General features: G+C 39.4%; 1 pseudogene; it reads left to right on the top strand.

The window, feature by feature from the left end:
- Positions 1–15,180: 15,180 nt before the first annotated feature.
- On the top strand, positions 15,181–15,359 carry LOC113564694 (annotated as a pseudogene).
- The last annotated feature ends 204 nt before the right edge of the window (positions 15,360–15,563 follow it).

The raw sequence follows: 15,563 nt of genomic DNA, 5'->3' as shown, positions 1-15,563 counted from the left end.
TATTTGTCCCTTCCCAATTATATAAAACAGAGATATATGATCTCCTTCATACAAAATTTAGATTTGCTGACATTGATAGTGAGATTTGCTTTACGTAAGCATAAAGCTATCTCTTGTAGTAAAAGCATATGGGATTCAAAATCCTCAGACAAAACTAATAAGTCGTCAAGATAAACAAATACTCTATTCCTAAGATGAGCCGGAATGACTCGATCCATAAGACGACAAAGAGTTTGGGCCGCGTTACAGAGACCAAAGGGCATCATTTTATACTGATATAGCGGTCTATTCGGTATTGTAAACGCAGTGTATTGCTTAGAATTTTCGTCGAGCGGTATCTGCCAATATGCATGCTTCATGTCGATACCACTTATGAATGTAGCTGGTGGTAACCGGTTCTTGTCTCCTTTCTTCACTAACACGCAATGACTTCTCCAAGCGCTAGTTGACTCTTCGATAACATCTCAGGCTGGCATGTTATCCACTTCAGCGAACATCAGCTTTTCAATGGCAGGTGAAACTGGCCAATGCCGTTGTTTAACAGGACTCGCATTTCCTACATCAATGCTATGTGTGGACAAGGTTTTACGACCCAAACCTTCGGAAGCAAAGGATGGAAATGTTTTTATTACTGTCTCCAGCCGAAGTCTTTCTCCTTCGTTCAGCTCATGATATTTTGGAGAATCTTCATCATCATCCAAAGTAGCGATGTCTAGCTCAGCAATGGTCGGATTGCTCGTAATTTTATTTAGTAATCCAAACTTTTGCCAAAAGTCAATGCCTAAATATACATCCTGTTGAAGTTCTGGTATTATAAATAACTCAAGATTGTCTATCGTATCTCCATACTTAATGGAAGTTATAAGTTTTGACACTACTTTGCTTTTTGTTCCGTTCGCAGCGCGAATTTCGCCAGAACATTTTTTTACGTTGTTGTATTTAAGGAGAATAAAGGAGAATTTAAGGAGAATAAGTGGTAAGGTTATCCATAAGTTGAGTTTGTTGTTGGCTAACAGTAAACTGTATAAAGTTCATCAACTCTGGGTGAGTACTAAGAGTACTAAATACATCCTATTTAAATTTCCTCTGTAAGTATTTCTTGTAGACACTCCTCGTCTAGGAGGTGCACCTCGGATCCTGCCTGATCTGATATTTCTCCTTAATGGGAACATATTTGCAATGCAGATTGCAACGAATCGAATTTATCTCACTCTAATAACACTCTGTTCGCTGAATTAGATGCTGCAACAGCTGGTACATCCGGCGTAAGCGAATGTCAGGATAATAATGATATGTCCCCATTAAGGAGAAATACCAGATCAGGCAGGATCCGAGAGAATTGAGAGAATTTTGGAAGAAGGTTCGTCGTGACCGACAGAAACTTATTTCCGCTATAGTACTTAGCTCTGACCAAAGACTCTATACGGATATCAATATAGAGGGTCAAACTTACAAGGCTTTAATAGATTCTGGAGCAACAATAAGTTGTGTAGGCGGATTAGCTGCTCAGAACTTCCTTAAACACAACAACGTAAAAAAATGTTCTGTCGAAATTCGCGCTGCGAACGGAACAAAAAGCAAAGTAGTGTCAAAACTTATAGCTTCCATTAAGTATGGAGATACGATAGACAATCTTGAATTATTTATAATACCAGAACTTCAACAGGATGTATATTTTGGCATTGATTTTTGGCAAAGTTTGGATTACTAAATAAAATTACGAGCAATCCGACCATTGCTGAATTAGACATCGGTACTTTGGATGATGATGAAGATTCTCCAAAATATCATGAGCTGAACGAAGGAGAAAGTCTTCGGCTGGAGACAGTAATAAAAACATTTCCATCCTTTGCTTCCGAAGGTTTAGGTCGTACTACCTTGTCCACACATAGCATTGATGTAGGAAATGCGAGTCCTATTAAACAACGGCATTGGCCAGTTTCACCTGCCATTGAAAAGTTGATGTTCGCTGAAGTTGAGAACATGCTAGCCTTAGGTGTTATCGAAGAGTCAACTAGCGCTTGGAGCAGTCATTGCGTGTTAGTGAAGAAAGGAGACCGTCTATGTCTTGATTCTAGAGAGGTAAACAAGGTTACTCAGCGGGACGCATATCGTCTACCTCATATAGACGGCATCTTAAGCCGGTTACCACCAGCTAAATTCATAAGTGGTATCGACATGAAGCATGCATATTGGCAGATACCGCTCGACGAAAATTCTAAGCAATACACTGCGTTTACAATACCGAATAGACCGCTATATCAGTATAAAATGATGCCCTTTGGTCTCTGTAACGCGGCCCAAACTCTTTGTCGTCTTATGGATCGAGTCATTCCGGCTCATCTTAGGAATAGAGTATTTGTTTATCTTGACGACTTATTAGTTTTGTCTGAGGATTTTGAATCCCATATGCTTTTACTACAAGAGATAGCTTTATGCTTACGTAAAGCAAATCTCACTATCAATGTCAGCAAATCTAAATTTTGTATGAAGGAGATCATATATCTCTGTTTTATAATTGGGAAGGGACAAATAAGAACCAACCCAGATAAGGTTAAAGCGATAGCAGAATTTCAACAACAAACTTCGATTAAGCAGTTGCGGAGATTTCTAGGATTAGCGGGATGGTACCGACGGTTTGTAGAAAACTTTGCCACTATAAGTTTTCCTTTGACGGAACTTCTTAAAAAGAAGAATACGCTTGAATGGAACGAAGAGGCTCAAACCGCTTTTGAAAACTTGAAATCATGTCTTACTGCCTCGCCAATTCTCATAACACCAGATTTTTACAAGCAATTAATTTTGTTGTGTGACGCCAGCTCTTTTGGTGTTGGTTGCGTACTGGCTCAGGAACGAGGTGGAGTAGAACTTCCGATTTCGTATATGTCCGAAAAATTGTCCAAAGCACAACGTAACTATTCAGTTTCCGAATTAGAATGTCTTGCCGTTATAAAAGGAATAAAAAAATTCCGCGCATATATTGAAGGCCAGGATTTCTTAGTCATAACAGACCATGCAGCCCTTCAATGGCTGATGCGGCAGAAGGATTTATCAGGAAGGTTAGCTCGATGTTCAATGAAGTTGAGAGCGTTTACGTTTACTATAAAACATCTTAGCGGTTCTCAGAACGTCGTTGCAGACACCTTATCCAGACAGAACGACCCAGCCATCGATGAATTTTGTCAAAATGGACCCATAGTTGACGTAGATTCCCCACATTTCAAATCCACGGAATACTTGGACTTAATAAAGACTTCCCGACTTTCCCGATCTACAAATCAGGGATGGATATATTTACAAAAGAACTACTTTTGTATCAGACGATATAAAGCAAGAAAATCCATGGAAACTATGGATACCTTCGGCTTTAGTACCCGATATATTGTTTCAGGCTCATGATGCACCAAGTTCATCTCATTGTGGCATGAGTAAAACTGTAGAAAAACTAATAAGATATTTGTTTTGGCCTTGTATGGTTACGCAAATACGCAACTATATATCTAATTGTGTAATTTGTCGTACCACGAAAAGTCCAAACACGGCTCTAAAACCGCCAATGGGTAAACCGTTAACCTCAGACAGACCATTCCAAAAATTTATATTGACCTCTTAGGCCCATACCCTCGCACCTCTTAAGAAGTTCACCGCTCCTAAAATCTGTGACTACTTAAAGGGGGCTATATTCTATACGTTTGGCGTTCCAGAAGTAATACTTTCTGATAATGGGAGTCAGTTTAAGTCAAGCTATTTCCAAGCTTTCCTTACTATTTTTGGCGTACAGCAAAAACTTACAGCCATATATTCTCCACAGGCTAACGCGAGTGAAAGACTTAACAGATCGGTGTTAGCCGCTGTAAGAGCTTATATAGGGAAGGACCACACAAATTGGGATGACAACTTAGACGCTATTAGCGGATCTTTAAGAGCGTCGTTACATAGAAGCACAGGTTCGTCACCTTACTTTCTGACATTTGGACAAAAAATGATCCTTAACGGCAAGGACTATAGTCTCCTGCGTACTCTAAATATGTTAGCGGACGACACTCGGTTATCTAAACCGGAGGCTTTAGAACTGCAGAGAAGGCAAGCAAAACTGAACCTAAACCGATCCCATGAAGAAAACGCGAATAGATACAACCTACGCACCCGGCAGATAGAATTTAAAAACGGCGATTTAGTTTACGCTAGAAACTTTATACAAAGTAATGCCGTAAAGAAATTCAGTAGTAAATTGGCACCCGTATTTATCCCAGCTAAAGTTTATAAGAAATGTAGCTCGTACTACTATGAATTAGAGGATGAGAGAGGAAAGAAATTAGGAGTATTCCATTTGAAGGATATACAAGCTAGAAAACAAGAAGTTTCTTCAGATAAGGCTTCCTTAAAATAGTCTCGTTACCCTTATCTGTGGGTGTAGTGACCAACTTAACTTTACACTGCAATAACTTTTCAAGACGCCCTCGCCCTAAATTATAGCAGTTTTTGTATAACCCAAAAAATGAGAGAATTGTCTTAGACCAATCAGAACAGATTTTGATCGTACGATTGTACAGTTAGGAAAAGAAAAGCTATAGCAGCGACCACCGGCATGCAGCCTCCCAGGCTTAATTCATTATCGGATTAAACCTCGTGGCGAACGCTCACAATTTTTGACGCCGCCCATTTAAACTGCACATATACGTGGAAATATAATTTAATTATAAATATCCAATCGCATATTTCAATAAATATCCGTGTGCGATTTGTGTGAAAGTAGGCCAGGCCTATATAAGATCATTTGGTTGCTCTACAGCCGACTACCCCCCGTCTCGTCGACCCCCCGCATCAGCTCTTGGTTCAAACCCCGTTCGCTCCAAGGAGAGGCCACGAGGCGACATAACCTTCAGCCAACAAGTTACGCAACCAGCCACCTGCCGAATGATAACTGCCCAAATATATTGGAAGGCTAAAGCTCATCCAGATTATTCAGGTGTGCAGAAGTTTAGACGACCGGATCAGATTTAATTATATTTGGACATAATCAACGTTACGCAGGAAGATCATATCCTATGACCAGCGGAGGTCTAACTTTGTGATTCCGTCTTTCCGCAGCGCAGCGAGGAATCCAGGAAAGCTAGCAGGAGGCACCTGGAGAAGCTGGAGAACCACCAGAACCAACTTGCAATCAACCTCCTTGACAACAGCCTACAGCGCAGAAGACTCCGAAGAAACCATCCACTTGACCTACCTTTCCGGATTCCCTAAAGGAATCCTCTAATGACCCTAGCTTACAAATATAAGATTGCCTAGGGAATCTACACAACCGCCAACGTACCACATAATTTAATTGATTGGGCAGATGTAAATAAAAATACTGTACTATAAAAAAAAAAAAAAAAAAAAAAAATCAATTTAGTGGAGTTTTTTAAAAAGTGTTTAAAGTGTTTATTTTCTGAGTGATTTTCGCTGTGAAAAGTTAACCTGGAATCTTTAAAAACGTACAGACAGTTGGGCCAAGTCCCGGAGTGCGTGTGATACACGAACGCAAGTTCATGCAACGTGCCTGCAGATGGTATTTAACTTATTTCCAAAAGGGCACGTAGCTAGCAAATCAGCTGACTGGTGTCACCAGTCGTCGCCTACTCAGCTGGTGGATCAGCTGTCCCCGTGGTGTGTGTACTAGCTAAACTGAATCCGATAACCACAACCAGTTTTGACGTAAGTGGCGCCTTTACCCCTATAGTTAAAAAAAAGAATAGAATAAGAATAAGAAGAATAAAATAAGAATTAAGAATTATGCCGAAAGACAGCTCGACATATCGGAAAATTGTTAACCACATGGACAACCACAACATGGCCTTCAGGACTTTCCAGCTCAAGGAAAACCGAGCTTTTCGTGTGGTAATTAAGGGGCTACATTCAACAACGCCAGTTGACTCCATCACTGAAGAACTAAAGGGGCTCGAACACATTGCTCGAGACATCAAGAACGCCATCTCAAGAACCACAAAGAACCCTATGGCTATGTTCTTTGTAAACTTGGAGCTTTCAAGACAACAAAAAGGTGTTCGAGATTAACAAGCTCTGCCACGCTGTGGTCTCCACCGAGGAGCCCAGAAAGTTCAATGACCTGGTGCAGTGCTACCGCTGCCAGGCTTTCGGGCATACCAAGAGGTACTCCAGACTGCAGTAAAGTGCGGTCAAGGGCATGCCTCTATCGAGTGCACTAAGGCCAAAGACGCTCCTGCTACATGCGGTAACTGCGAGGCCAAGAAGAGGGCTTCCCCCAAGCCAAAAGCGAAGGCATTGACTCCACCGCCGAAAGAGGCCCATACACCACCAGCGACAACCAACAACGCCACATACTCTGGCTTTAGCTACGCTGACGTCACCAGGGGAGGATACCCCCAGCCACAGCAACCCAAACACATGTTCAACTAACAAGGTCTCAGTGACCGGGAGGCAGCGTTGGAGGAGAGAATAATGAGGCACATGGAGAACATGATGGACTCAATGTTCTGCCAGTTTAAAGACATGGTGATGGCCATGTTCTCCTGCCAGAGAACCATGCCAGGTACACACAAATAGTAATCTGGAAAGCTAACGGCTTGGCGAGGAACAAGCCAGAAGTGGAGCTCTACCTGAAAACCAACCAGGTGGATGTGATGCTGGTCAGCGAGACCCACTTTACTTAAAAATCCCTGGCTACGAAGTGGTCAACGCCTTGCACCCGGCGGACAGGATCAGAGGTGGAGCCACAGTAATCGTGCGAAGTGGATTACTGTACGACGAGATGGAGCCGGTGCGGCTGGACTGGAAGCAATGCGCCTGGATTCCGCTGCTGACACATTAGGGCAAAATTTATATCGCGGCAGCATACTTGCCTCAGAGTTACACAATTAGCCATCCCGAGTTGTCATTGCAGCTGAAAAACTTGGGTCCCAAATTTCTTATTGGCTTTAATGCCAAGCACACATGGTGGGGCTCCAGGATTGTCAACCCCAAGGGCAGCACTCTGCTGAGGTGCGTCAGAGAGTTGGGCTGCAATCTGCACACAACGGGAGAGCCGACATACTGGCCCAGTGACCCTAACAAAATACCGGACCTCCTTGATCTAGGCATCAGTTGACCCACATCCGGCTATCAGCACTGGAGGAGACATTGACGATGCCGTTGCTAGCCTTACTGGCAAAATCCACTAGGCGGCAAGGTTGGCCACACCCACACTTCGTACCAACAGTGGGAGACTCCAAGTGGCCCGCAGGGACAACCATCTATGGTCGACTGAACTGGCGTCGATGTTATCGGAGCAAAGGAGGCTGAGGAGAGTCTAGCAGAGCTCCGTCTGACAAGAGGGCCTACAACAGAGCCTTTAAGCAGCTCAAACAGATGCTTCATGACTCGAGAAGCAAGGCGCTCGAGGAGTACCTAGTAGAACTGGAGCCTGGCAATGCTGAGCACAACATCTGGAACGCCACCAAATACCTGAAAAGTCCTGTGCGGAAGGTGCCACCTGTTAAAACAGCTGAAAGCGGATGCGTTTGCCGACCATCTGGAAACCAGTTTCCAGCCATTCGCCTTATGTGATGACGAAGACTTTGAAGAGACGAAGCAGTTCGTTGACGCAGCCTGCCCGATGGACCTGCCTATCGCAGAGATAAGTAGTCAGGAGATTCTGGATGAGATTTTGTGCTTGAAGCTCACCAAATCTCCTGGCCATGCCAACGACGCAGCTGCCCTCAAGCTACTCCCAGCGAACTGCATAGAGTTCCTGAAGGATCAGAGGATCAACCAATGCTTAAGACTGGGAAACTTTCCTGCTCAGTGGAAGTGCGCTGAGGATATCCTCATTCACAAGCCGGGCAAGCCAGAAGCCGAGCTAGGCTCATACAGGCCCATCAGTCTACTCGCCATCCTGTCAAAAATCCTGGAGAAGCTGTTCCTCAAGAGGTTGCAGACCATCCTGGAGTTCGGTTTCAGGTAAGGACATTCAGCAGTGCCACCGGGTCGTCTTCAGGGTCTTGGATGCCTTCGAAAACAAGAAATACAAGAAATTGTGTACCTTCTGTTTGCAGGAAAAGCAAGCAATTGGTATTGGAAGTTTCATCGAAACAATCCAAATTTCGATTGGAACACATTTTGTGTCGAATTTAGGAAGAGATTCGAAGATATAGAGACAGATTATGATATTTGGGAGGGAATCCGAAAACGCAAGCAAGATTTCCAGGAAACCATGGAACGGTTGATTGACAGACTGCAAAATGGAGTTTCCGAAACACAATTAGTTGAGTTATTGGTTAGAAATGCGAAGCCTAGCTTACATCATGAGTTGCAGCATCTTAAAATCCCAAACAGAACACAACTCCGATACGAAGTGCGCAGGCATGAACAGTTTTATAACAATCTCAGGACGTTTAAGCCGAAACCCTATCGCTCCTGCGTGCCAGAATTAACCACCGAAGAAGAGGAAACAGGTTTAGTAAGAGTAGGTGAAGAAGTAAACCAAATTCAACGTCGAAATACCACAACTTGTTGGAATTGTGACAAACAAGGCCACAGATTCGATGATTGTATGGCTAAAAGAATTATATTTTGTTACGGTTGCGGACTTAAAGAAAAATACAAGCCGACTTGTCCAAACTGTAATCCGGAAACCGACAAAAGAATGTTTCTCTGAGCAACAAGATACATCCGTAGATTCAGAAGATGCTAAGTCAAAGTCAACCACTGAAGCCCGTGAATTTCAGGATATAGAATCTTTAGGTCAGCCTGATATTCATTTTTCTTTTATACCCTTACACATAAGAATTCAAAATTACAATAATAAGCGTAGAGAAATATTTTGTAAAGTAGATAGTATAGGGACTCATTTAAAACCCAGACGATCTACTAGCCGATTGAGAGAATTTTGGAAGAAGGTTCGTCGTGACCGACAGAAACTTATTTCCGGTATAGTACTTAGCTCTGACCAAAGACTCTATACGGATATCAATATAAAGGGTCAAACTTACAAGGCTTTATTAGATTCTGGAGCAACAATAAGTTGTGTAGGCTGATTAGCTGCTCAAAACTTCCTTAAACACAAAAAAAAAAAAAAAAAAAAAACGTTCTGGCGAAATTCACGCTACGAACGGAACAAAACACAAAGTAATGCCGTAAAGAAATTCAGTAGTAAATTGGCACCCGCATTTATCCCAGCTAAAGTTTATAAGAAACGTAGCTCGTACTACTATGAGTTAGAGGATGAGAGAGGAAAGAAATTAGGAGTATTCCATTTGAAGGATATACAAGCTAGAAAACAAGAAGTTTCTTCAGATAAGGCTTCCTTGAAATAGTCTCGTTACCCTTATCTGGGTGTAGTGACCAACTTAACTTTACACTGCAATAACTCTTCAAGACGCCCTCGCCCTAAATTATAGCAGCTTTTGTATAACCTTAAAAGTGAGAGAATTGTCTTAGACCACTCAGGACAGAATATGATCGTACGATTGTACAGTAATGGGAAAGAAAAGCTATAACAGCGACCACCGGCATGCAGCTTCCCAGAGCTTAATTCATTATCGGATTAAACCGCGTGGCCAACGCTCACAATTTTTGACGCTGCCCATTTAAAGTGCACATACACGTGGAAATATAATTTAATTATATATATCCAATCTCATAAAAACAAGAGTGGGATATTTCAATAAATTCCCGTGTGCGATTTGTGTGAAAGTGGCAAAGAGATTCGACCCCAAGGCGTAAGGAAGGCCAGGCCTATATAAGAGCATTTGGTTGCTCTACAGCCGACTACCCCCCCGTCTCGTCGACCCCCCGCATCAGCTCATGGTTTAAACCCCGTTCGCTCCAAGAAGAGGCCACGAGGCGACATAACCTTCAGGAACAAGTTACGCAACCGGCCACCTGCCGAATGATAACTAGCCAAGTATATTGGAAGGCTAGAGCTCATCCAGATTATTCAGCTGTGCAGAAGTTTAGACGACCGGATCAGATTTAATTATATTTGGACATAATCAACGTTACGCAGTGAAGATCATCTCCTATGACCAGCGGAGGTTTAACTTTGTGATTTCGTCTTATCGCAGCGCAGTGTAGCAGCCAGCGGTTTCCTAAGGTCTTATCGCTGCAGTGCTGCAGTTATATTTCGTGTTTTGTTTTGATTCTTGATTTTCTTTTGTATTGCGATTAATAATGAATTAAATACTCGCAGATTGACGGAACTTTTGGCATTTGAATAGGAATTTAACTTAGAACCTTTAAAGTTTGACCTACAGCTCGACAATGTAGGTAAACTTGGGCCCAACTCTACGCACATCATGGAGTGGATATTTAAGGTCGTGAGTACTACAAAACAACAATGATAAAAAACCTTATTATGAATTACCTATATTAAAATTCTACAAAATGCCACTCGAACGTCTAAGTAAAATAAGATCTGCATTTGAATAAGGATTATATAACTATATTTGCTAATTTTATATTCAATTACTTATGACTATTTGTTTATACTTTACTTTTATATACTATAATAAGTAAAATTACTTATTGAATATAAACGAAAATGAAGAGTTAGAGAATGACTAGGATAATTATACGTAGATTAAAATTTGTTAGTTTGTAAAAGAGATTTAATGGAAACGTTTACTAAACTGAATTTATATAAATGGAATTATAATTGAAGATATATTGAAAAAGAATCTATTGTGAATAAATAGATTTAATGGTTTGTCGAGTACTTATGTTGAACACTTTCTTAAATATGTGGTAGAGTTATTTTGAACTTGGCCAAGGGACAATGTAAATATTTTAAGTAGCATTGTCATGGTAGGGAGGGTAAAGACTTAGGGAATTATTAACATCTAAAATTCCCAATACTTATCAGAATCTGTAGCTTATCTTCACACGTGTCGGCGTGTATCATTAGTATCAATATAAAGCCATTTCTTTTATTAATAGTCCAGTTTTGAATATTGTTTATGAGTAAGACGCACTTATTAAAATGTAGTAGCGTTTCGTACTATCCTAAGCTAAAAGAACCCCGACCTACGGCGAGCTAGACCCGAGCATAGCAAGAGTGCGCATCCCTAGCGAAGGAAGTACAAGGTCCTCTTTATTAGTAATTACCACCCACTATTAAAAGACCAACTAGTTAAAAATCTATCGAACTACGTACAATACAATTTCGGTGTTCTGTTTTTGCTAAGTTACAAACTTGACAGTCGTTAATTATATTTTGGATGAGGAGTTGGCTATTTGGGAAATAGTATCTTTCGCTGAAAAGTTTTACAGTTTTCTGTATTCCAGGGTGTAAGAGTTTTTCATGTGTGCTTAGAATTAGTTCCTTAAAATTTGCGTACGTGGGAATGTTTTTTAGTAAGATGAGGCTTCGGAAAATTTTTGTATATCTTGGATTCATTGTCTCCTTATATGCTTTTTGAATTACTTCGAAATCTGCATCGCTTTCGATGTAAAGAGCGCTGTTTGAACAGAAATAGTCGAGTAGATATCGCTTGGCTATTTTGGGGGTATTTCTTCATAAGAAAGGTGTATAATTTGTTTTTTGAAGTAAGTTTCTATTTCTGTACTATTGGGACCTTTAGTAAAGATGATTTACCTTTTATATTGATTAATAGCTTTAATAGTCCGATCAAATTGTTACTATCCTCTTCGGCACTATGTTGTGTAGATTCACCAAAAAATGTTTGTTCTATCTTTACTCTAGAAAGTGCGTCTGCTACGTAATTTTCCTATCCTTTTATATATTTTATGTCGACGTCAAATTCCGAAAGTCTAATTTTTCATCTTGTTAATTTTGAATTAGGTTCTTTTAGTTTGTGTAGCCAGCACAAGGGTTGAAGGTCAGAAGCTACTTCGAAATATCGTCCTAACAAATAGTGTCGGAAGGTTTTAGTGGCCCAAACTATTGCTAATAATTCTTTTTCTATGGCGCTATAATTGACTTCATGTTAATTTAATGTTCTGCTGATGTAGCTAACAGGGTGTCCGTCTTGTGATAGATAGCTCCTAAAGCTACATTGCTGGCATCTGTTGTTAATGTAAATTTCCTCTCGAAGTTCCTCTCTGAGTCCATTTCTATTTGATGAAAGCCCATTGCAAGATCTATTGTTGTGAAATAATTTGACTTCAATAGTTTTCCTAATATTTCATCTATGTTTGGTATGGGGTATCTGTCGTTTATTGTTATTTCGTTCAATTTCCTATAGTCTATTACGATACGGAGCTTTTGCTGTCCAGAAGCATCTAGTTTTTTTGGTACGACCCAAATGGGACTACAGTACGGTGAATTACTCACTTACTTACTGTTCTCACATGTCTTGGATCTGTTTTCCTACCTCCTTTTCATACGTCTGTTGGAAACTATAAGCTTTAGAGTAGACGGGGATATTGTGTGTGGCGTTGATAACATGTTTTTCTTGGTTTGTGAACGTGAGCGTGTCACCTTCGTGAAATTGAATGTCTTGGTATTTTATCAGTAGGTTAATTAATTTTTGTTTTTCTTCTACGTTAAGGTGTTCTAGTCGGAACAAGTTTTCCTGAAGTGTGGAGGTTTCTAAATAGGTGGGGTCTTGTGGAAATGAAGGGTCCATATGGATATGATTCTGTTCTGTAATGTTATTACCGTCTTTTATCTTGTATATTTTGTTAAATAGGGTTGCAGTTTTCTTTTTATAATCGATTATTGCTTTGGCTTCGGACAACAATTTCCGTCCAATCAGTATGTCATAATGATCCGAGAACTGGTGGATCAAGAACTCTTGGGCAATAGGGAAGTAGTTATTAGGTGGTATATTCCTAAGTGTGTTAATAATTAATGGGCCATTATTGTGTATTAGATGATAGGTTTCTTGTATTGGCGTTTGAAGGCGTGAGCATATTTATCGTAGATCCTGTATCAATTAGACTTTTCAATTCAGTATTATTATGTTCATCATTATATATGGGCTTGTCCCGGGGCTACTAGCCGAAAATTTTGTGCTTGTTCAAGGTCATCTGGTTCGTTGTCATTTTTTGTTGGTCTTTCCTCTTCTGTTGTCTCCAAATTGTCGTAGTTCTGTTCAGGGGACACTGAATTGATTCTGGTTCAATTGGTAGGGATAAGGCTGGGGTTGAAAATATTCTGGATAGCAGGTATAATAGTAGTTATAATTATAAGGATTTTCGGGTTGATAAGACGTTACTTGCTGGTATCTTAGCTCTTCTATGCTCATTTTAGACTGTCCACTGTCTGATGGTCTCTTATTGGGTTATTGTTTTGTACGTTTCTGTTTTGAGGATATGTTGTGGGCATGTTAGTGTGGCTAGGTCCAAATCGGTTTTGTCAAAAAATTTTTGTCTGTTAAAAGCTGGGTTTGGTCTGGGTACTTGTGACATAGGTATGTTAAATTGTGGGTAAATGGGTCTATTTTGATATTGAGGAACCAGGTTTGGGTTAAACCTGGGCATATGAGAATGTGCTTGGTGATAGGGTTGATAGACGCTATTATAGAATGGTTGAAAGGGTACAAAGGGTCTAATTTGGTTATTCGTTTGTCTATTTTGGGGGTTGGTTGTTATTTTGTTTGGAATTGAAGTTGGCTTTATATTATCTTTACTTGAGGTTGGTGCTTCATAAAGACCTTTTTCTTGTAATATATTTATTAGTGATATTAGGTTTGGAATATTACAGTTAACTATTCTGAGATAAATGTTGCTTGGAATTTTTTGAATTAGATTTTCGATGCTGGTTTGTAGTAATCTAGTATAGAGAATGGTTTCGTTAGTATTATTTTCTAGTTCTAATTTACTTATAAGTATCTGTCGTTTTCTTTCGGTTTCTTCAAGGAAATGTCGAATGTTACCTCGATATTGTATATTCCTGAATTCTTCCAGAAGTTGGTGGTTCGGTGCTTGGGGCTTGTAGTTAAGTATAAGCTGAGTCCTGAGTTCGCTCCAGCTGCTGAGGTTGGTTACTCCGAGGGTGCGGATAACATCGCCACTGATGTTCCGTTCGATGTGGCCAAAGATTATTAACTTTTGTCTTTCATCTGTGGTCTGATACAGAGCCAAGATGAAGTCGACGCGACTGATGAAAGTGTACAAAGTGTTAGGACCTCGATTGCGTGTTATTGTCTTTCTACTTGAATCATGTTCGAGTCAGACAATTCTATTTGTGCTGGTGCTGCTACGGCCATCGTGGTTTGTTGGTTTGAATTTTGATTAATGTTTATGTATTTGAAGTTGGTTTAAGTATTTTCTTGTTGTAGTTAAGTTTATTTAATTTTCACTTATTTTCGCTGTAATTATTATGGTTATTATTGTTCGCTTATTTGTAGTTAAGTTTATTTGGTTTTCACTTAGTTTAACTGTTATTATTGTAGTTCACTTAGTTGTAGTTACGTTTATTTAGTGCTGCCCACTTAGCTATTTCACTTTGTTTTGAGTAACCTTTTGTGGATTTACTACTCAGTGAATTCAAAGGCGTCTTCTTAAAATTTCATATAATTTTAAGTTTTTCCATTTCGCTATCACTTGATTTACCGAAGCGAGATATTGAAGTTGTAGTTCTTTAGCGGATGATACACAGAGAATTGAATATGTTTAATATCGCATCAATTAGTATCATCCTACCGACTGTATGTGCCTTGAAAGATTGTATGTACAATGCCTATGTAAGCGTAATATGTGAAGCATATTATATATTATATATTAAAATAAAAGTTAAAATCAAAATAAAATTAAGGTGATAGGTTTTTAATTATATGACGCTTTGGCAACCTCATAAGATTTTAAAATAATAAATCATAACATTTTAACATTACAAAATGCTGTGTAATGGCGGGCACAACAAATAATATTATATATATGTGGCTTTAAAATGTACAAAAAAGTATTGTTCATCTTAGTTATGAGCATACGTTGGCTAATGCAACAACCTAAAATATACAATATTGTACCTGGTACCCATCAGGTTAATGTGTTATATAAATTGCAGTAAGTATCGCCCAAACATAGTTGAATATAAACCGTAAATAACCAGATTATATGATACATAATGCTTATATGAAACTAAGACATTTCGCAGCATTTATTTTAGGTATAAAAATACATTTATTAAAGGAATTGATATATGCCAGTAAAATGGTGTATTTTTAATTTCTTTCAATAAAAACAAAATTGACATTATATAAAAATTAATTATAAAACTCTAAGTGGTGGATCACTCGGCTCATGGGTCGATGAAGAACGCAGCAAACTGTACGTCATCGTGTGAACTGCAGGACACATGAGCATCGACATTTTGAACGCATATCGCAGTCCATGCTGTTATGTACTTTAATTAATTTTATAGTGCTGCTTGGACTACATATGGTTGAGGGTAGTAAGACTATGCTTAAGTTGTTTATAAATTTTATAAGCATATGGTATATTATTGGATAAAATAATAATTTTTTTATTCAAAATATTAAAAAATATATATGAAAAACATTATCTCACATTTGGATGTGAAAAACGAAGAGAAATATTTTCTTTTTCGATCAAGTAATACTGAAAAATGTCTAGCATAAAAAATTGAATTATTTTTC

The sequence above is a fragment of the Drosophila erecta genome, unplaced genomic scaffold (genome assembly GCF_003286155.1).
Source record: "Drosophila erecta strain 14021-0224.00,06,07 unplaced genomic scaffold, DereRS2 tig00000329-arrow-arrow-pilon, whole genome shotgun sequence".
Lineage (NCBI taxonomy): Eukaryota > Metazoa > Arthropoda > Insecta > Diptera > Drosophilidae > Drosophila > Drosophila erecta.
The sequence above is the reverse complement of the archived record's forward strand: the minus strand, read 5'-3'. Positions and strand labels throughout refer to the sequence as shown.